Below are 21,644 nucleotides of genomic sequence, written 5' to 3'. Positions count from 1 at the left end.
CGTGACGAGAGAGTGCATTCTGCCACCCCACGTGTCTTCAAAATAATCCATTAAGGCCCTTAGTTTGTTTTGTTGGTAGATAGGACTTTCTATAAGTAATAAGTAAGTTGTAGTGGGTAGCTACCTTTGTGACAGGGACATAGGCTAGTGAAATCATTTTTGTTGATTTTAATGGCAAATTGGCTTTTGTTGGATATTTTACACTTAGGGACTGATTACGGGTCATCCAGTTTGCCGAACTTCCGACGGGGTGACTGCCGCCATACTGGCTACCTCCCCGCCGGGCTCCCATTACGACTTTCCCGCTGGGCTGATGGACAGAAACCAAGGCTTCCGTCCGTCATCCCAGTGGGAAACTGGCAGCAGCATTGTCGCCGGCTCGAATTCAAGCCAGCTGCATGCTGCTGCCCGCAGGGCGAAGCAGCACCCTCGCAGTACTCACTGTCTGCACAGCAGACAGTGAGCATTGCCAGTGCTGGGCAGGGGGTCCCCTGCACTGCCCATGCCAAGTTCATGGGCAGTGCAGGGCCCCCCCCTGCATCTTTTCTCTGCCAGCCATTTCATGGCGGCCAAAACCGACAGCCACCACAAGTATGGTGGTCCCAGAACCGCCACACTTGTAGTCAGGCACTTAGTGCAGATTGTTAGAGGAGTCTCCGAATGTTTTGGTTAAAAAAGTAGCAACTGCCATATATGGCTGTATAAGGGTAAAGTGAAGGGATAGTTTGAATCATGGCTTGTTCAAAATGTATCATTTTATGTGGGGAGTAGTTAGTTTTAATTTTATCTGGTTTAGGAGTTTGCAGTAAGTGGTACTTTATTAGATAGCAGGACATATATGAATGATATATTTGTGTTTTCATACTCACCATGTATGGAGTGTATCTGAGTAAATGGTTTGGTGCACATTTTCAATGTCCCATCTATCATCCATGTTTGACATTGACTTAATTTGAATAGGTTATCTGCAGTAGAAAATATTATGGTACCTTTTATCATTGTTAAGGTTATTGTGTCGGAGAGAGAGTTCTTCATTATTTGTGATGGGTTCATCCGCTCATCCTCCCTGTTTCAGACCAGAATGGGGAATGACAAGCCCCGCCTGTTTTCTTGCCTCACAGCATTTACCAATTGTTAGGGGATCAGGAGCTCTGCTTCTGCCCCTGTCCTTGGCTTAACCTGAACCACCCATGGCAAATGGTCACTATTTTGGCCTCTAATAACCATCTCTTAGATAAGGCGAGTATTTTGACATTAAGTGGCTGTGTCGGGTCATTTGTAGGCTATCTTGCAAAATGATGATAACACCAGTTGCAACTCGCTGACCTGTAAAGGGGCAGAGCGAGTGCAGCACGTGCGGGGGGTGGTAACATTTAATTAATAAAAACTTCCCTCCTCCGTTGACACGTCGCTCCTCTCTCCCTCATAGTTGCTGCAGGCAGGCACAGGCTCCCAGCCTGCCCTGCGGCCAATCCTGACGTTGCTCAGAGCCCGGCTGGAGAGAGCCCTGTGTGGATGTCTGTTTGGCCGGTCCAAGATGGCCGGCCAAACACACATGCGCTCTGAGGGGAGTGCACAGTGCACTCCCCTCACTGCCCGTCACCTCCATGGCCCCGCCCCTCTCACCACAAAGGGATAATAAACCTAGTTTATTATCCCTTTTGTGGTGAAAGGTTTGCAGCTTCTGCTGCTGGGGGGGGGGGGTGCTCCTCTGCCCTAATGGAGGAGCCGGCCCTGGGTGATACATAGGCATTTGAGTATTAGCGGCTGATTAGGAGTTTGGCAGATGGACACACCAGTCCACCAAACTCCCAACGGGGTGGTTGCCGTCATGCTGACGGCCACATTGTGACTTTCCCAAGCAAGGTTTCTGCTGCTCAGCCCAGTGGCAAAGGTGCAACAGCATTGTTGCCAGCTCATAATAGAGCCAGCGGCAATGCTGACGCATGCAGGGGGCACCTAGAAATGCGCATGGCATGGGCAGTGCAGAAGCCCCATGTGGCCCCCTGCACTTGTGCTCTGCTAGCCTTTTCATGGCAGCTGAACCGCCATGAAAAGGCTGGCAGAGTACAAGGTTGTAATCAGCAGGGCGGTGCTGAGTTCAGCACTGTCCTGGCTGATTACAACCTGCACCGCTGAGAGCCTGTCAGGATCTGACATCCTGGCGGGGATGGTGGTAGGTTGGTGGGTTTGCCTGACAACCTCGTAATGTGGCGGTTGGACTGCCACAGCCGCGGTGGTCCATCAGCCACCACGAGGCTGGCCGTCCATAATCAGGTCCAAAATCTTTACCTAATGGGTTGTAGTACATGTATGCACCCAATGAAAATGACAAGCTGATGTTTAAGATAAAACATACACTGAATTTAGAAAAATCCACCAGCCCAGTGGACATCTTTTAACAATGGTAGGAACCGCCATCACAGTGGTTCTTGAGAATGTATTAAAAGTTTGACAGATGGTTTCGTCAAAATGGCAGTACTTTCAGTAAAGTTACTGACCTGTTTTTGTTTTTGAATAACAAAATCCCAAACCAAGATTCGATTTTTGAAAAAACTAAAAATATTGAGCTTCGCATCACGGGAGTTCTAACTTTTCCTTACCGCCACTTTTCTCACTGCAGTAGAGGGTGACTTGGAGAGTAAAACTGGCCACTGGACCTCCCTCTCTAAACTGGTGGGTGGTGAAAGGCCAAACGTCCCACTGCCCTTTTTCCGTCAGGATGTCTGACAAGAATGCGAGTGACAGTAGTCTTTGTCGCTGACATAGAAAAGCTCTGCCTGTCTGTAAATCAGGCTGGTGCACATTCCGTCTTGCATAGCTATTGCAACAGAGAACCCTCTCCCCAAACTCCAAACCGGGCCTCGGTCAAATAATAGTCCTCCTTCTATGTTTGCTACAAATCCCTGTTTTTTTGCTTTTCAAAATCTGCTCACCCTAATCCCTGATTCTTTATTTTTACTCCTTTGAATGTTTGTGTAGGGTAAAGAGGGTAATTGAAGAGATTAGGGTGCACTACTTTGGTGTTACCCGACCGAAAAGCTTAGTTTTAGGCACGTCGGTTGGCAAAATACAACTTTGGACAGCTCGCGCACAGGAGGCCAGTAAAGCCTGGTTCTGGCCCATTCCTCTCCACGAATGTGTGCAGTCTGTCGCGCTCCTTGCTCGAGGCGCTTCAGCGGAGAGTTGCTTCCTGCGTCCTATTTACATTTATGTGTATGAGATGCCTCTGGTTTTACCCCCTGAGGCGCTGGCCAGGTTGCTGTTGAAGTTCGTTTTTCAGTCCAAATGCACGCCCGTCCGCACTCTAGGCGCTGTGTGGTCGGAGAGTCCTGGCAGGCAGGGAGAGGTCATGAGGTGATGGGGTGGGTGTGATAGAGACATCACATTCGTGCAGAACAAGTTTTCTGACTCATTTGTGAGCAGGTAAAGCGCCAACACTTCCTGGTGGCGCTCATTCGTGCGCAGAGCTTCCCTTGGGTACCTCCCGGGGGGACTAACAAGGGACCCGGTTACTTGCAGGTGGAGGCGAGAGGGCAAGGTCAGAAGACAGAGCACAGAGGGAGAAGAGAGACAGGTTGGTGCAATAACATCTGTGTTTATTTCTGAATATTAAATGTAACGGGATGAGATGGCGCGACCTCTGAGGGTGACTTTCTTGTGAGAGCAGCTCTGTGTTGTCACCATCGATCCTGGCTGCAAAAGTGTTATTTCAGAACAGGATCCAAGTCGAGCTCAGCTAATGCACCTCAATCCTGGTGCACAGCACCCCTTCAAATCACGTCTCAGTCGATGCCCAGCATTCCTCAGCTGGAACACCCTGTAGACTCTTCCAGTAATGCTTACAGCTCCACCAATGTACCTTGTCCTGGCGTTAGAGCATCCCTTGTTAATCTAATACCAGGACAGTGCAGTCACACAGCTCTGCCTCAGCACCGAGTCCTGCGCTTGCCTTTCCAGTGCTGGGGACTCCAGGACCCCCGCACAGCTCCGCCAATGCACCTTGTCCTGGAGTTAGAGCATCCCTTGTTAATCTAATACCAGGACAGTGCAGCCACACAGCTCTGCTACAGCACCGAGTCCTGCGCTTGCCTTTCCAGTGGTGGGGACTCCAGGACCCTCGCACAGCTCCGCCAATGTACCTTGTCCGGGCTCGCAGGACCCCCTGTGACCTCAGTCCTAGGAGCCACTGACTGCTTTGCCAGTGGATCTCAATCCTGACCTTCAGCTCTCCCGGCTATTCCAGTATTAAGAGCTGCACACAGCTCTGTCAAAGCTCCTCAGCTCGCACATGAAGAGGAGGACTTTGGGCTAAGTGGATGGCTTTGGAACCTGGGGACCAGCATTCTAATGCCCCCCTCGGCACAGGACCAGCAATCTGTGACTCTGGTCATCTTACACCCCCCCCCCTGTGTGGCAATCCGTGCACTTCACTTGCCAAGTGTTATTTTGTGTTGTGTTATGTTATGCTGATTTGTAGAGCGCACTATCACCCGGAGGCTGTCCCGGTGCTGAGCAGGTGGGAGTCCAGCCAGGGCCTAGTGGGACAACTCAAAAAGCCAGGTCTCCAGCTTCTTGCGGAGCTCAGGAGAGGAGGAGTCTCTTCTCTGTATTGGAAGGCCGTTCCGTGCTTTAGGAGCCACGTAGGAAAAGGCTGAAGCACCAGACCTTGTTTTCCGTATGTGTGGGACGTGTGCAAGTCGGAGTGCAGACCACCATCGGCGTCTGGAAGGTTTGTGAAAGCAGATGCGATTGTTGAGGTATGCTGGGTCAGTGAAAGTGTCGGGGAGGAGTTTTAATTGTGCTTGTTTCTGTATGCGGAGGTAGTGGCGCTTGGCTTAGAGGATGTCCCCGTACTCAAGTTTGCTCGTGACAACAGCGTGTGTGACAGTTTTCTGGGATCTGAATGGAAGTCGTTTGAAAATCTTCCACAGCATCTTCAGGGTATGGCAGTATGAGGCAATGAGAGGCGTTTATTTGGGCAATCATGCGTAGTTTGCTGTCGATGACGATCCCGAGGTTCTTGGTGTGGGTGGTGGAGGGGGTTATCGGTCTTACCTCTGTTGTCCCAAGGTGACATGCTCTTCGTGAACATCAACATTTTGATCTTGTTGGTGTTCAGCTTCTGACAGTTTGTCTTCAACCAGTGGGCGATTTCAGTCAAGCAGGCACTGAACTTGATCCAAGCACTGGGCGTCTTGTTAGTGAGGTAGAGAATGAGTTGCGTGTCGTCGGCATAGGAGAGGACGTTGATGTCGTGTGAGCGGATGATGCTGGCTAGAGGGATCATGTATGCATTGAAAAGAGTCCGATTTAGGAAGGATCCTTGTATAACTGTGCATTTCCATAGATGTCGAACCCCCTTCATGTTCACAGGTTTGTATGGGCCGAAGCACCAGTAGAATATACGGAGCTCCTTAGCTTCCGACAAGAATACCAAACAGACACTACAGAGTTCTAACAAGGTATCTTACCGCCACCCTAAAGCACTCGCTGCCATTCTTGTTCTACGATTCCTGTACATAGCTCATCTTATGCACCTCAATCCTAAACTGCAATTCAAGAACTGGGGAAAAGTTTAACCCCCCCTGCCCCTCCCCCCCCAAAAAAAGCAGCAGGTGCATGAAGTTAAAGAGCTACTGTTGTGAACTACTGAGTTCAGGCAGTCTTGATGCCTCACGGATATATGTCTGGTGGGCATAATTCACGTAAATCAGTGTAGCATACTGATGAGGAATTACCTGAGAATTCAGCGAGATTCCACATAATGACGCGAGAAGACTAATTCTGCGATCAGCACTACTTCTTAGCAGAAAATGCCTCGTCGCCTCCAAAATGGATGGGAAAATGCATTTTGCTTTAAAAATATATCGCTAAGTGTACCAAGAACATGAATAGCGCGCACAAGAGGCTGCTCGCGCCCGATAAATGTGCGCCCACAGTAGGATTTTTTTCCCCAAAATTACTTTTAATTACACAAGCATGAGTAATTGTATAATTATTGCTAATTCTGTGTCAAAGAGTAATGTGGTATAACCAAAATTACTCCGATTACTCCCGTGTAGTTGAAATTACACCCAGGCCTACTCGCTGTTGACGTCACAGGTGGGGGATACCAGGCAGAGTGTTGTGAAGGTGGCATGCAGGCTGGAGCAGGCAGAGAATGAGTGACTGATGCGATTCAGTCCTCGAGTGCCTGGATGCGGCCAGACCCAGGTACAGACTGCTGTTTCCGTTCTCCAGAGGCAGGAAACCACTGCAGGGGGAGAGGGAGAGGGTTTGTACTGACCAACCCCGTCAATAAAGAGAGAGAAGAGATGGATTGGGAGGGATAAGTAAAGAGAGGGGAGAGAAAGAAGTGAAAGAGAGAGACGGAGAGATAAATGGGAGGCAGGAGAGGGGGCAGAGGGACAGGAAAAGAGAGAGATAGCCACAAATAAGTGGGATAAAGATAAAAGAGAGACAGCGAGAGATGTAAATAAGAGAGGCGAGAGGATGGAGAGATAGAGACAGTGATGAGAGAGAGAGACAGAGAGAGAGAGAGAGATGTTATGAATTTGACTTACTTTCGTGCAGACTTTTTGAGTTGCCTGGACTCATAACTCTAAGCTGCGGGCCTCTCCTCCCCATCACTCACCCTCTCACCCCCATCACTCCCCCTCTCCTGCGGCTCTTAGGGTTTCACTCTCTCCCTTCAATTTATCTGTTTTTTGCTCAGATGTTTCAGAACATCATGTTTATTCCTCTGCTTTTTATACAGGCACCTTATTTAGTTTTTACAAATCCAGGAGGGACGTTGAGGGACTTGAAAAGGAACATAGACGTAAAACGTATTAGGACAAGACTATAGTTATAACAAATCAATGAATGCACGTTTTATTTGAGCAACTTTGGGACTTATTCATCAACACACGAACTTCTCAAAAATAGAAGGTTTGTGAAAATACAGGCGTTGTCTAGATACATTTGTGTTGACTGCTGAGATCTCTCACACCTTCAGTCCATTACACATCATTGTCTCCGAGTCAAGGTGTGCTCGTACATTCACTCTTGTCATATTATCCACACATTTGGAGTCAGTTTTGAACTTTTTTTTTGAGTTTTCAGTAGATCAAAGGAAACCTATCCTATTAGAATGCTGTCAGAGGAGGCCACGCCCCCCTCCCCCATTCTGACCCCCCCCCAGGTCTGCCGCATGATGCTTGTTGCTACTTTGGCATCTAGCTGTAGCTGCCGAGAAGGCCGACTTAGCGCCCTGAGGCAGGGCCTGGCCAGAGGGGAGAGGCGCTCCCACGGGTGAGGCACTCTTTCTAAAAAGAGAGACATCCCCCTGAGGGCGGGACGGGGTTCTCGGAGCGCACCTGTGAGCGTCAGAGGCTGCACCTGTTTTGCAAGAATCCCTTTCTGTGGACTCTTGGGATGGGCAGGCTTCCGTCACAAACCTAAACAAAGCATGTAAGTACGAATAAAAACCAGTTGTGACTCTACTGTGGCTACTAATATCTCTGAGTCCTCATCATAATCAGTGAGGGCCTGATTTAGAGTTCAGCAGATGGGGTTACTCTGTCACAAACATGATGGATATCCCGTCTGCCATATTACAGTCCCACGATATCCCATTGACATCATAATAGTGAAACATTACTGCACGGTGGTTGATGCTAGCGAGATCGCACATCTGAAACGAAGAGCAACAAAGTTCGTATAGAGAATGCAGAGTCCTGGAGAGGGTGCCAACCTGGTGTAAATACCCAACCACCATGGGTATCAGATTCACAAAACACAGAAAGTATACAAAGAAACCTCCTATGTCGTGTGCTGTATATACAAAGTGAAAACAAAGCAAAACCAGGGCACTCCGAATAGTAAGTCCACAATGCAAAATAAATTGAAGAGTTCTTTATTCCTTTGTACTGAGAGAAATTAAATCAATGTTCAGAGAAAATCACATCCTCATGTTTGGAAGAGTTCAGAAACAGCCAACACGTGTTTCGTCCACACAGACTTTTTCAAGGCAAGAGAATGGTTGACGACAACAGTGTCCTAAAATGTCACTTATCACATAGGGAGATGGCGGTCTTTGAAGATGTACGGCCTGTATGGAGTACGGCATCCGAAATTTATGGGATGTCACGTATAAGGGCCATGATAAGCCCACACCTGACCTCTCGCCGGTCACGAGAGGCAGGGAGAATTCAACAATACGCGTTGTGCGTGTGGTAACGCTGCCGGATAATAAATTTATTAGGAGTGCCCTGGTTTTGCTTTCTTTTCACATCATAATACAGGGGACTGGATATCCCTCACATTTTTGACTGAGTAACCCATCCATCAAACTCTTAATAAGGCCCTGAGTCTTCCTGGAGGACTCGGCTGGGACTTTGTTTCTGTCTTGAGGGCCACACCCGGAGAAGTTCTTGAGGCTTCATCTAGGCTAATGTGTCTCCTCTGGAAATTTGCATCCAGTTCTAGATGCCTTATCTGCAATTTTGTGTCCAGCTCTGGAGGTCTCATCTGCAAGTTGGTGTCCAGCTCTGGAGGTCTCAGCTGGAGTTTTGTGTCTGGTTCTAGAGGCCTCATCTGGAATTTTGATGCCCCATCTGAAGTTTTGTGTCCAGGCCTCGTCTGAAGTGCTGTGTCCAGTTCTAGAAGCCTCATCTTGCATTTTGTGTTCACTTCTAGAGGCCTCATCTAGAGCTTTGTGTCCAGTTCTAAGGCCACATCCAGAGCAGTTTTAGAAGCCTCTAAAGGCCTCATCTGGAGTGTTCTATCCAGTTCTGTGGTCCTTATCTATAATTTTGTTTCCAGTTCTAGAAGCCTCACCTCGAGCTTTGCTAAAATCTAGAACAGTTTCAGAAGCCTCATCTAGAATATTCTTTGTAGTTTTAAAAGCCTCATCAGGAGTTTTCTGTCCAATTTTGATGTCCTTATCTGGGGTTTTATGTCTAGTTCTAGAGATGTCATCTGGAGTTTGTGAACAGTGGCCTCATCTGAAATGTTATTCACATTTAGAGCTGTTCTAGAAGCTTCAGCTTGGGTATTGTGTCCTGTTCCAGAGGCTTCATCCGGAGTTTTAAGTTCAGCTCCTGGGACTTCCATTGGAATGTTATTCAGATTTCTGAGTTTACATTTGGATCTGTCCTACAGGCCTCATCTAGAGTCTTCATCTGAGTTTGTCCCATTTTTATGGCCTCATCTGAAATGTTGTGCACATCTGGATCCCTCTAGAAGTCTCATCTGGAATACTGTGTTCTAGAATCCTCATCTAGAGTTTTAAGTCCAGTTCCTGAAGCCTCATCTGAAAGATTAATGCACATTTCTGGGGTCACATATGAAGCAGTTCTATACGCCTCATTCTGAGTATTCCCAGTTCTAGAGGCCTCATCTGGAATGTTATTACCAATTCTGAGGCCATCTTTGCAGCAGGTCGAGAGGTCTCACCTGGAGTATTGTGTACAGGTCGAGAGGTGTCATCTGGAGTATTGTGTACAGGTCTAGCTTATCGTGCGGCACAAGCCCCCTATGTTGATGTACCCCACAACCCAAACATGTGACTAAGAGTTATCACTCTAACATAAGCCCTGCCTGGTAGGATAGCACTTTGAAGCCATAGCAGAGGTGAAAATAAGTCAATAATCTCTTTGTTTTGTAGTCCTTGTAAAATAACATACAGTGATCAAATCACCCCCAATGGCAATACAGCACCTTCTAAAGGTGAAATAATACAGAAATATAAACAAAGGCGCTTTATTCCTTTGTTAAAATTAATTCGCAAAAGTTATGCGGAGAGGAGGAAGGACATATCCAAGATGTGTAAACGCTAAGCCACGTCGGAGACCCCTGCGACAGAGGTGCGCGTGATGGCAAATTCTTGAGAATGCTGAACCAGGGCCTGACTTTTTAAAGAGACCCGGCTAGAACCAGGCTAGATAAAAGCTGCCATGCAAATGAACCAGTTGACCTGTGTGCACTTGCCAAAGACAGTTTCAGATTAAAAACAGGTTGTTTTTTGAAGGCATGTCAGTTTACAAGTTTATTTTTCAAACTGATGTGGTAGGCCTCACCTTAGGTCTACAATCTTCATCGTCAATGACACATTTAAACTAGCACAACAGTAATCACTTTTATCTTTTTTTGGTATCACAATTCGTCATTAAATTTTCACAAAAAGGAGCCAACCAACCGCAAAACATATACCATTACATATTCTTAAAGTGTACAACATATACATAAAGGAAAAAAAAGAATAACTAGTGAGCAGTAATCAGAAGTAAGTACAAATTGAAGAGAATAAACAGATAAAAAGAAAAGAAAAAAACAATATTCAAATACCATATCTACACATATGTTATGTCAATCATGTTAGCTAACTAAAGAAATAAAACAGGAAATAGCTATATTGAAACATATAAGATGTCCTTGAGAAACGTAGATAAAACAATATTAAAATAAATAAACACATTCAAGGTTATCATGTGTCACGAAAAGGACCACGGGATAGACTCAAAGTATTGTAAATTAACATTCTATTTATAGATCCTTTCCTCAAACTGAGCCACATCATACATACCTTTCAACCAGGAATTAGGGGCCTAATTATGACTTTGGCGGTCTCACCACGGGATCACCAAATCCCCAGCGAGTAGCCACCGCAATGGCAGTGATGCCCCCCCTGAGCGTATTAGAATGTTCGTGCCTGGCTGGTCAGCGAGAACATTGCAATACGCATTCCTGCTGGGCTGACTGGCGGAAACAGTGCTAGGATATTGGCCTGAGCTCCTTTAAGGGATCCGAGGCAAATATCCTTGCACTCCAGCACACTCAGAATGCGCACTGTCCATAAAGCACACGGAATTACACCAAATTTGGCAGAAAGGTAGCTCTTGGTCCAGAAAGCAACTTTTATATTATTTGTGTAAATCTGTTCAGTAGTGTTTAAGTAATTGAAGAAAAAACAAATTTGTTTATAGAGGGACGCGAAGGCACTGCAAACCCTCCTGATCTCATGCTGAGATCTGATTGGTTGACAACACTTCAAAAAGAAAGTGTTTTTCAGCCATCTTGGGACTCGGCGTCAGCCAAGTCCCAGAAAAAAAGATGAAAAAAACAAAAGGGGACACCCCCAGAGCAAGATTTATTTTATTTTAATTCTCAGCGGAAATTGCTGAATCTAAAGCTCCCGCGTGCGCCAAGTGCCATGGGCATGGGGGGACTACCACCTCCCTAGGGCTTTGATGAAATGAAAGCAGGGGGGCCGCCAGGGCCCCCCGCAGCCCCGGGGTCCACCACCACCAGCCTGGGGCTTTTAACAATTGTAATGGGCGGGCACCAAGTCCCCTGCAGCCCTGGGGACCACCACCTCCCTGAGGCTTTGATTAAATAAAAAGAGGGGGGCACCCGGCCCCCCACATCACCTGGGACCACAACCTTCCCAGGGCTTTAAACAATTGTAACGAGGCTTTACAATTGTGATTAGGTAGTTATAGGGGTTGGCCGTAGCCAGGCTGTGCGGCCTACCGCTGCTGCGCATGGCCAAAGGCTGTGCGCAGTGGCGGTTGGATTAACGTATAGTAATGAAATTTACTTTGCGTTAAAAAAACTGTAGAAATTCACTGAAAAAAACAAAGGTTACAGCGATGTTATAGTTAGGAAGTAGAGTTAAAAAAAAATCCCATAGAAATTCAGTTAAAAAAACAACGGTTACAGGGACGTTATAGTTAGGCTCGCATTTTAAATGTACCAAACCATAGAAATTCACCTTTTATAGTTATCTCAGGTAACTATAACTTTTGCCCTAAGGTAACTATAACTTGCGCCCTCACCATGCACTGCTAATTATCCCACATAATACATCACAGATGACATCTTTGATAACATAATTGATAATATCAATGTAACATTTGTGTAAAATTATTTAGCAGAAAACTGTGCATGGCGGAGGCGCGAGCTATAGTTACCTTAGGAAATGAGTTATAGCTACTTGAGGTAACTTTAGCTATGACAGGTGAATTTCTATGGTTTGGTACATTTAAAATGTGAGTCTAACAATAAAGTTCCTGTAACCTTTAGTTTTTTAAGTCTATCAATCAATCAGTGTTTGGTAAGCGCAACTACTCACCCTTGAGGGTCTCAAGACGCTGAAGATGGGGTGGGGCATCAATCAGTGCAGTGGTTCTTCAAATAGCCATGTCTTCAAATAGCCATGTCTTCAGCTCTTTCGTGAAGTTGAGGAGGGGTGTAGTCTGTCTGAGGTGGGGTGGTAGGGCATTCCAGGCTGTGGTGGTGAGGTAGGAGAATGAGCGAACCCCTGTTCTTGTTTTTCTGATGCAGGGTTCTTTGAAGAGAGAGAGCTGGGCTGAGCGTAAGGTCCTGTGGGGTACGTGGAAATTGAGTCACCTGTTCAGGTAGACTGGTCCGGTGTTGTGGAGGGCTATGTGTGCGTGGGTGAGGATCTTGAAGGTGATTCTTTTCTCTATGGGGAGTCAGTGTGGGGTGCGCAGGTGCTCGGAGATGTGACAGTGTTGAGGTAGGTCGAGGACCAGCCTGGTGGTGGCGTTCTGGATGTTCTGTAGTTTGTGGGTGAGTTTCTTGATGACTCCGGCATAGAGCGGGTTGCCGTATTCCAGTCTGCTGGTAATGAGGGCATGTGTGACGGACTTTCTGTGTTCGAGGGGGATCCATTTGAATGTCTTGCGTAGGAGGTGGAGGGTGCAGAAGCAGGTGGATGCAATTGAGTTGATTTGGTGGTCCATGTTGTTTGGAGACCAGGATGATTCCGACGTTGCGGGCTTGGTTCGTGGGGGTGGGCAGGCTTCCGAGGGTGGGTGGGGCCAACTGGAGTCATTCCACACGTTGGGTTGAGAGCTCATGATGAGTACTTCAGTTGCGTTGAGTTGTAGGCAGCTGCTTTTCATCCAGTTGGCGACTGCTCCCATGCCTTTGTGGAAGTTGTGTCTGGCTGTGTTGGGTTCGTTGGATAGGGAGAGGATGAGTTGGGTGTCGTTAGCATAGGAGACGATGTTGAGTCCGTAGTTTCTGGCGATGGTGGCTAGCGGGGCCATGTAGATGTTAAACAGCGTGGGGCTGAGGGAGGATCCCTGGGGAACTCCGTAGGTGGTAGGTGTGGGGTCCGAGAGGAAAGGGGGAAGTCTGACTCGTTGAGTTCTGCTGGAGAGGAAAGATCAGATCCAGTCGAGGGCCTTGTTTCTGATGCTGGCATATCAGGGTGTGGTGGGAGACTGTGTCGAAGGCCACCGAGAGGTCGAGTAGGATGAGGGCCGCAGTCTCTCCCTTGTCCAGCAGGGAGCGGATGTCGTCCGTTGTGGCTAGGAGGGCTGTTTCGGTGCTGTGGTTTTTTCTGAAGCCAGATTAGGAGGCATTGAGGATGTTGTGGTTTTCGATGAAAGAGGCGAGTTGGCTGTTGATAGCTTTCTCGATGGCTTTTGCTGGAAAAGGGAGCAGGGAGAGGGGCCTGTAGTTCTTGAGGTCGGTGGGGTCCGCCGAGGGTTTCTTGAGGAGAGGGTTGATCTCTGCATGTTTCCAGTCGTTGGGGAAGGAGGCGCCTGCTCAGGAGCGGTTCATGGTTAGCCGGAGCTTGGGGCCGATGGTTTCAGCGGCTCTGTTGAAGATGTGGTGGGGGCATGGGTCCATGGGGGCCCCGGAGTGTATGGTCCTCATTGTCTTCAGTGTATCTTCGGTGGTGAGGGGGGGTCCAGTTGGTGATCGTTGTTTTTTTGGTGTCGGGTTCCAGTGGAGGGGGTTCTGCACGTAGGTTGTCCTCGCTGAAGTTGTCGTAGGTGGTCTTGATTTTGTGGTGGAAGTATGTGTTGAGTTTGTTGCAGAGATCTTATGAGGGTGGGATGTCTGTTGCTTCGCTGTTGGGTTGGGTGAACTCCTTGATGATGCTGAAGAGTTCCTTGCTGCTGTGTGCATGAGGAGATTCTTCTTTGTATTGCTTTCTTTCTGGTGCTTTTGATGAGATGGTGGTGTGCGGTGGTGGAGGCTCTGAAGTTGATTTGGGGTTCTGTAGATTTGGTGTTTCTCCAGATTTTCTCGAGGCGTTGACATGTGTGTCTGGATTCTCGGAGTTCTGCGGTGAACCAGCTGGCTTTTTGGCGTGGTTGCTGTTGTTCTTTTTGAGGGGAGCTATGGTGTTGGCGCAGTCGGCAATCCATTTGTGAAAGGTGCAGGCAGCGATGTTCTGGTCGTCGTTGTATGCGATGGAGGGGCGGAGTTGGCGAGGGTGGCAGTGAGCTGGTCACGGTGATTCTTGCCCATCTTCTACAGGATGGTTGGTGTTGGGGTCTGAGGATGCTGGGTGTGTTGAAGGTGAAATGGATGCAGCAATGGTCTGTCCGTGGAAGTTCGGAGGTGTGGCTGAAGGTGACGGAGGCTCCCGGTGTGAAGATGGGGTCGAGGTTGTGTCCTGCTGAATGCGTTGGTTCCTCACGGTCTGTCGGAGCCCTGTGTTGTGGAGATTGTCCAGGAGGGATGCGGTGTTGGGGTCTTGTAGGTTGTCGAGGTGGAAGTTGATGTCTCCCAGCAGGGTGTAGTTGGAGGCTGCGATGGCTTGCGCAGTGATACTGTCTGTGATGGAGTCGGAGAAAGGTGCACCGGGTCCGGATGGGCGGTAGATGAGGGTTCCCCTGGGGGTGGACGTTGGACTTGTCTGAAGTTTGAAGTGAAGGTGTTCCATCAGGCTTATGGGGTCTTCGGAGTGTGTTCTCAGTTGGATGTTAGACTTGTGGACGACGGCGATTTCCCCACCCCCGGGGTGGCTGGGGCTGACTTTCCGGGTGATCCTGTATCCTTGGGGACTGGCGATGGCAATGTCCAGGCCAGAGGTGGTGTTGGTCCAGGTTTCGGTGAGGAATGCAATGTCCGGGGTGGTGCTGTCAAGGAGGTCCCAGATTTTGGTATCATGTTTGTGGAGGGAGCAGATGTTGAGGAGGATGCATTTCAGGATCTTCGGTGTGGGTGTGTTGTTGCAGGTGAGTTGTGCCAGGTCAAAGGCATTTCTGTGGTTTAGTACATTTAAAATGTGAGTCTAACAATAAAGTTCCTGTAACCTTTAGTTTTTTAAGTGAATATATATATATATATGCACACACACATAATTTAAAAAAATCAAATAATATTAAAAAAAATTTCAAAATATGAATAAATAAAATGAAGTCTTGTAATAACAGCATTACATTTCATAGGGGTAACATTTTGAATTCCCACTCCAGTCAGTGCAACAGTAGGGAAAGCCCTGGACTCCAGAGGGGTAACATTTACTATTTCTTCTCCAGTCTGTGCAGCAGTAAAGAAAGTAATTAACTTAAAACACATAACATAATTTAATGACTCAATTAATTCACCAAAAATATAAGAATGTTAATATAAAAATGTATATAAATTTAAAAACAATGAAACATTTTACATAATTAATATTTTAAACAATTATTAACAAATACAATAGTTATTAATTTATTATTTAATTACATTCCCACACTATATTCCCACAAATGTAGCAGTGCACATTAGAATATAGTTAAAGTAAAAAACAATAACACAATTCACATATTAAGTAATAAAATAACTAGTATTAAATCAGTAATTGATAAGTATTACTTCAATAACTTCCTATTACATTACAAAAACAACCAACAACTAATATATGCCATTAAATATATAATTATTAAACAGTTAACATAATTGTAATTCAATTAATACTTTAATAACAAATTGATAATTAATAATTACTTAACTTTCCATCTATACCCCTACAAACGCAACAACCCTTATCTAAAATACAAATTAAAAAGTATAATGATTACACAATTTACATATGTCATTATCAATAAATTGATTAATAAATAATACTTCATTATTAGACAATTACAAAATTAACTCCTTACCCTATACCCCAGGAAACCCCAACAACCCACACCTAAAATATAGCTTAAAAATATATAATTACACAATTTACATATTTATCAATTAAATCAATAATTAATTAATAATTAATCATTTATTACTTAACATCTTACCCTATACCTCTACAAACTCAACAACTTGCAAATAACATACAACATAAAAATATATGAATTACAAAATGTACATAATTATCACTTAATAATTAAAATATAATTAATAATTAAACTTAATTAACTTCCCACCCTATACCCCACCAAACCTCACAATCAGCTACCACACTATAAACTCCTATTAACAAATAAATAAATTATTATAACCAAATTAAAATTACAAACTATATTTATATATATTAACAACAATTTTACAGTCTAAAACATATGCAATTACAATATAGTTAAACACATAAAGATAATAAAAACTATTTTTTTACAACTATATTATTGAAAACGATATTAACAATACAGATATTATTGACAACGATATTAACACAGATATTATAGAAAACTATACCACTTACCTAAAATTTGATATTACTGTCAACATTAAAACTCAAAATTTCTGTGACTCAATATTTTTGAATCAATCTTTTGTCCAAATACTGTTTACCTTGTGGGTTGAACCCAGAGTCTCCAATCCGCTTCAACAATTGAACCACTTTTACTGCATATGATATTGGCCTATTGCTGTGTAAGTTTAATCAGTTGGCTCTTGTTCCACCACCCCTTGTTCTTAAGTAACAAGAAAATCTCCTCTCAAACCAACCCGCTCACAATGGATCTGTTTTCTGAGACTTGGGAAAATGTTTTCAACTCTCCAGTTAGACATCTTTTTTCCTGGCCAACCTTGTATAATGTACTCCTTAACTTTAGACAAGACCTCATCCGCTTGACAAGCATTCATCAAATCTTTCTTGCTTAAAACTGCAGTGTTCTGATTGTGGACAGCATCTATTGCAGCCACACATTCAATGTCATCCATCATACATTCATCATCTAAACTTTCTATTGGCATCCGTGGCAGTCAATCCACCCGAAAATTCATACCACCTGATACATGTTTGACAAGAAAAGTATACTCTTGCAACATTGAAACCAATCTAGTCAGCCTAGATGACAGGTTGTTGCATTTACCACCAGTGGGAATATGAACTAAAGGTTTACGATCTGTATGTAGTTCAGATTTACTGCCCCACAAATACATCTTGAACTTATGTACATCCCACTTACACACACTAGTGCTCCGTGTTCAATCGTACAACACTGTTTTTCAGACAGCTTTAAAGATCTTGATACGTAGGCTATTGTCTGCTCTTTTCTTGAGAAGTGTTGACTCATGATCGCACCCACACCTTACATACTTGCATTCCTTCCTTAATAACATTCTCAATGGCTCAACAGCATGGTCATAGACTGACGCAAAACATGCGTAATATTCTACAAAGCCCAAGAAAGAGCACAAGGAGTCTCTATCGACAGATGCCTTGGCTTCTTCAATGGCATTAATCACGAAAAACCTTGTTTTTATTCCACAATCAGATACTCTGTGACTGAAATTGTCTAACTCATTAGTTGCAAATTTGCATTCATCACACCTGAATGTCATGCCTCGCTCTGATAAAACCGTAACTACTTTTCCTAAAATGTGATTGTGTTCTTCCAAAATATTAGCAAAGACCAAAATGTCTTCTTGGTAAGCCTTCAACCTTCAACAGAAGAGATTATCCATCAACTTTAGAAAAACAATGGCAGATGATGCCAGTCCGAACAGTAATCTTATGTATCTGTTGGCTCCAAATGACGTGAAGAAAGTTGTCAATTCTTGGGATGCCTTGAACAATGCTACATGGTGATAAGCTGATCTCAAGTCTATTATAGAAAACCATTTAGCTCCACCCATGTTGGCTAATAATTCATGGCTGAGTTTGGCTCATGAGGCGTGCACAAACCCTAAATACTGGCAGACACACAGCCTGCTGCTGGAAAAGAGGTGGGTGCAGCTGATTGGTACCATCAGTTGCCACAAGAGGCCTCCAAAAACAAGCACTGGTGGTAGGTTTCAATGCTTGAACAACTGAAACAAAAGAAGGACTTAAATGGGGCCCACAGCCAGTACAAGCTCAGAAAGCAGATCAAGAAACTCTGCTTAGAATTAGGAAGTCTAAAACTGATCAGGAGGGAAGAGGCAAGATCACACAGACTATGTGACAGAGCGGCAGTGCTGACCCGGTGACCTAGTTGATGACTACAGCTGAATGAAAGAATGAATGAATCAATCAGTGGATAAATGATAACTTTATAAACGCACTCAGCTAGTCAGTGGAGTGTCCCATTTCTGAAGTCACACTAAGGCAAAAAATAAAATAAAATTAATGGCTTCCCGAACAGGGGTTCCTGGGAGATGGTCTTCAGGATGTAGGAAAGAAAATTCCATTCCTTGCTTTCAAGCTCCAAAAGGAGCAACTCCCTGCTGCACCTAACTTCCCTGGAAATACCTTAACCCAGACTGCCAACGTAGAGCGGAGGTTGCTTGATAATGCTGGATCCTATAAATCAATACTGTGGGCCCCAATTGTATCGAGTTCAATGTATAAAAACAGCTCCTTGACACACGTCCTCTTCTTAATCAGGAGCTATTGGAATTCATACAAAGCCCTGGTAACAGATTCCCGTCTTTTAATGCACAACATGAGGCGTGCCACAACATTTTGTACTGTCTGGAGTCTATGTATCCATTTATCATGGATACTCCATTACCACATTGCTCACGTGCGTATCCAAATAGGAGAATCTCAGTTTCGTCTTTATTGCATAGTAGATGTCTGTCTCATGACCAAGGCATAGCTGCCACGTTTCCCAGTTCCATTTGTGATGTGTTGCTGCAGTCCATGTATTTAACTCTGAATTTTGTGACCTGTAGTCCTGTTTTACAATGGAATTAACAAGATTTCAAGTATTCAAAAACCTACTAGACTGGAGCAGCCCATCTCGCGTGGACCTGGGAAGCTTGCCAGACACATACCTGCCAATTCACACAATATCAGCTCACCTCACAATGTTTCCCGATGAAGAGGTGATATCACACGGTGAAAATGAGAGTTCAGGGCAAGCTGGAAAACCCTGCATGGAGTAGGTTTTCACCCTGTTGTAAAATTGCTGGAAACGTGAAATCCATGCCTGGGTTTTCAAATCACTCAGCTGAGGCATGGAAAGCAGCCCTTCCTGTAAACCTCAGCTAAAATGGTGGTTGTGGCTAGCACAGCGCTTATTGTAGAGTTTTGACTACCAAGCTCGAAAAACGCTGCCATCCCCTGCCCCTCTCAGGTGTTAGTGAAAAGTAGCGTCTGCTTTAATTCTCACATTGTATCCTCCGAAGGTTTCTGTGAGCTGTCCTTGTTGGGGGCTGCTGCTCCTGCCAAGGCTTTGCTGGTTAAGAGGCCTGTTTCTTTCTGCGTTTACTGCCTCTGATTTATGATTTGAGATTTGTTGGGCCAGACCTGACTTTATTTGAATTTCAGCTCCAGGACATTCCGACTTCAGCGGTCTTTTACTTAGACCGATGAAGTTGCAGGCGCCAGAGGACCGCTAGTGCTGGCGGTCCTCCAACCGCCATATTCCGAGTACTGAAGGATTTCGGCCACAATTTGGACGGAAATCCTCCAGTAGTCATGCTGGCGGTCGGCGGTGCAGAGGCGGATCCATCACCGGCCCGCCCCACCAAAAGGACTCTGCCAGCCGTATTACGACCTGTAATATGGCCTGGCGGTGTCCTGATGTCGGGGTGCTGCTGGGGGTGGGAGAGCCGGGTCCCGTCTCCTCAGAGAAGAGCACCTCGTCGGACGAGGTAAGTGTCCTCTGCAAGGGGAGGGGCATGGGGGTGTGTGAGTGGGGGTGAATGGGTGTGTGTGAGTGGTATGCGTGTCAAGAATGGGAGGTGGGAGGGGAGTTTTTGTGCGTGCGTGTGTGTCTGTGTGTAAATGTGGTGATGATGATGCGTGTGGGTGTGCATAAGTGTAAGGGTGTTGTGAGTGAGAGTCAGGGTGTGTGTGTACGGGGATCGGGGTGAGTATGGGGATTGGGGTGGGGGTAAGTACGGGGATCGGGGTTGCGGGTGAGTACAGGGATCGGGGGTCACTACTGGGATGGGGGACACTACTGTGAGTGGGGGGGGGGAGTCATCTACCGGCAACAGGAATGCAAATTCCTGTTCCAGTAGCCTTTCCACCAGGGATTTTGTGGCGATGCTACTGCCATGGAATCCCTTGCAGAAAGGGGACTTGGAATACCGGCGATGGTATTGGGTGATCCGCCAGGTCGGAGATGCTCTCACCCGGCCCGGCCGGTCCAACATTCTTGGCGGTAGGAACGGGGAAATGGCGGTTTGGCACAAGCCAAACCGCCACACTCGTTATAAGGCAGTCTGCACTGCCACCCTGGCGGCGGTTCAGTTACAGCCAGACTCGGAATGACCCCCTCAGTTATCGGGGTCTGCTCACACAAAGTTCAGGTATGATTTTAAATTAATCAGCTGTTAGAGACTGTTCCACTTCTGTTTTTTGTAGCTCGTGTTCTTTGGGCTTCTTGTAGGATTGCTGTAATAATTTGTTCAGTATGATGTGTCCTTGCTCTCTTCTATGAGGCCACCAACACCTTTTGTACTTCTAAATGCCCTGGGCAGCTGTTGCACTGAGTCAGTCACGCCAGTGTTCAGACACAACATCAATTAAACATTTTTACTGGTTTTTGCAACAGCTCCAGACAGCCAAAGCTACAATTCAGACAGGTGACAGCTGGGAAAAATGCATATGCCAGCTCCAAATGGTCAGTCTGTGAGGATTTTACTAGGGGTGGGAGATGAATACCGCTCCACTGGTAGAGTTCGCATAGCTCTGCCCACTCCACACGTAGCGGGAGTTCCGAGAAAAACTCTGTGGAGTGGCGTGGGCTTTTTCCTCTCTCGCGGATTGCCAGCATTATGTTGAAGAGTGCAAGCAAGAAAAATCACACTTTAGGTCACCTCCCGGCAAGATTTCTCAACATGGACAGTAATGATAGGTCGCTACCGCTTGCACTGAAAAAGCTTGCGGTGAGAAACGAACCGCTCGCTTTGAGTTAGCTGCCGCACGATTAGAAAATCTACTTGAGTGGCAGAAAGAAGCAGCGCCCTCTTGTGCTGCACTTTGTGCCATTTGCACTGATTTTACAACGCACTCCACCGCTCGCGGAACTCAGCAGAGTTTTTTCAGCACTACGCAGAGTTCCACGTAGTAGAACTCTGCCCAGGCCTTGATTTTACATGTTTAGTGCGCACTGCAGTTGTGAGCTATATCAGTGGTGTGAGAGACCAGTACAGAAAAGTGCAGTGCTCCTATGAAGAAAATCCTTTTAGCACCGACCAGCCATGTGATCAGACAATTCACTACATATATAAAGTATTTTAATCTAGATTATTTTGTATGTAAATTTATGTTATGTGGCTGTGCTAAACATTAGGCACAGTTCAAGTCTTCATGGGCCAATGCTGGGCACCTCAAACCATTAAATACACATGCAGCAATTAATAAACTATTGATAATTCTCAGATTAAGCATGTTACGTGTTTCTCGCGATGTTGCCCCACACGTGACACCCACTCCCGTATATCAGCTGAAGGATCATGCTGTGGAAAATATTTCAAGGTTGGCAGGTCTGCAGACAGATGAAAGATGGAACCTATGTCTGTCATGG

At 45.8% G+C, this 21,644-nt stretch overlaps 1 protein-coding gene across 1 annotated transcript in view; it reads left to right on the top strand.

Moving 5' to 3' along the window:
• The first annotated feature begins 3,452 nt into the window (after positions 1 to 3,452).
• The window catches only part of LOC138266888 (cornifelin homolog A-like), a 91,429-nt gene continuing 73,237 nt past the window's right edge, over positions 3,453 to 21,644 (top strand). Inside the window, exon 1 of the mRNA XM_069215616.1 lies at positions 3,453 to 3,577. The gene's annotated coding sequence lies outside the window, so the exon portion shown is untranslated. The remainder of the gene's footprint in view (positions 3,578 to 21,644) is intronic.

This window comes from Pleurodeles waltl, chromosome 12 (genome assembly GCF_031143425.1).
Source record: "Pleurodeles waltl isolate 20211129_DDA chromosome 12, aPleWal1.hap1.20221129, whole genome shotgun sequence".
In the NCBI taxonomy this organism is placed as follows: domain Eukaryota; kingdom Metazoa; phylum Chordata; class Amphibia; order Caudata; family Salamandridae; genus Pleurodeles; species Pleurodeles waltl.
The sequence above is the reverse complement of the archived record's forward strand: the minus strand, read 5'-3'. Positions and strand labels throughout refer to the sequence as shown.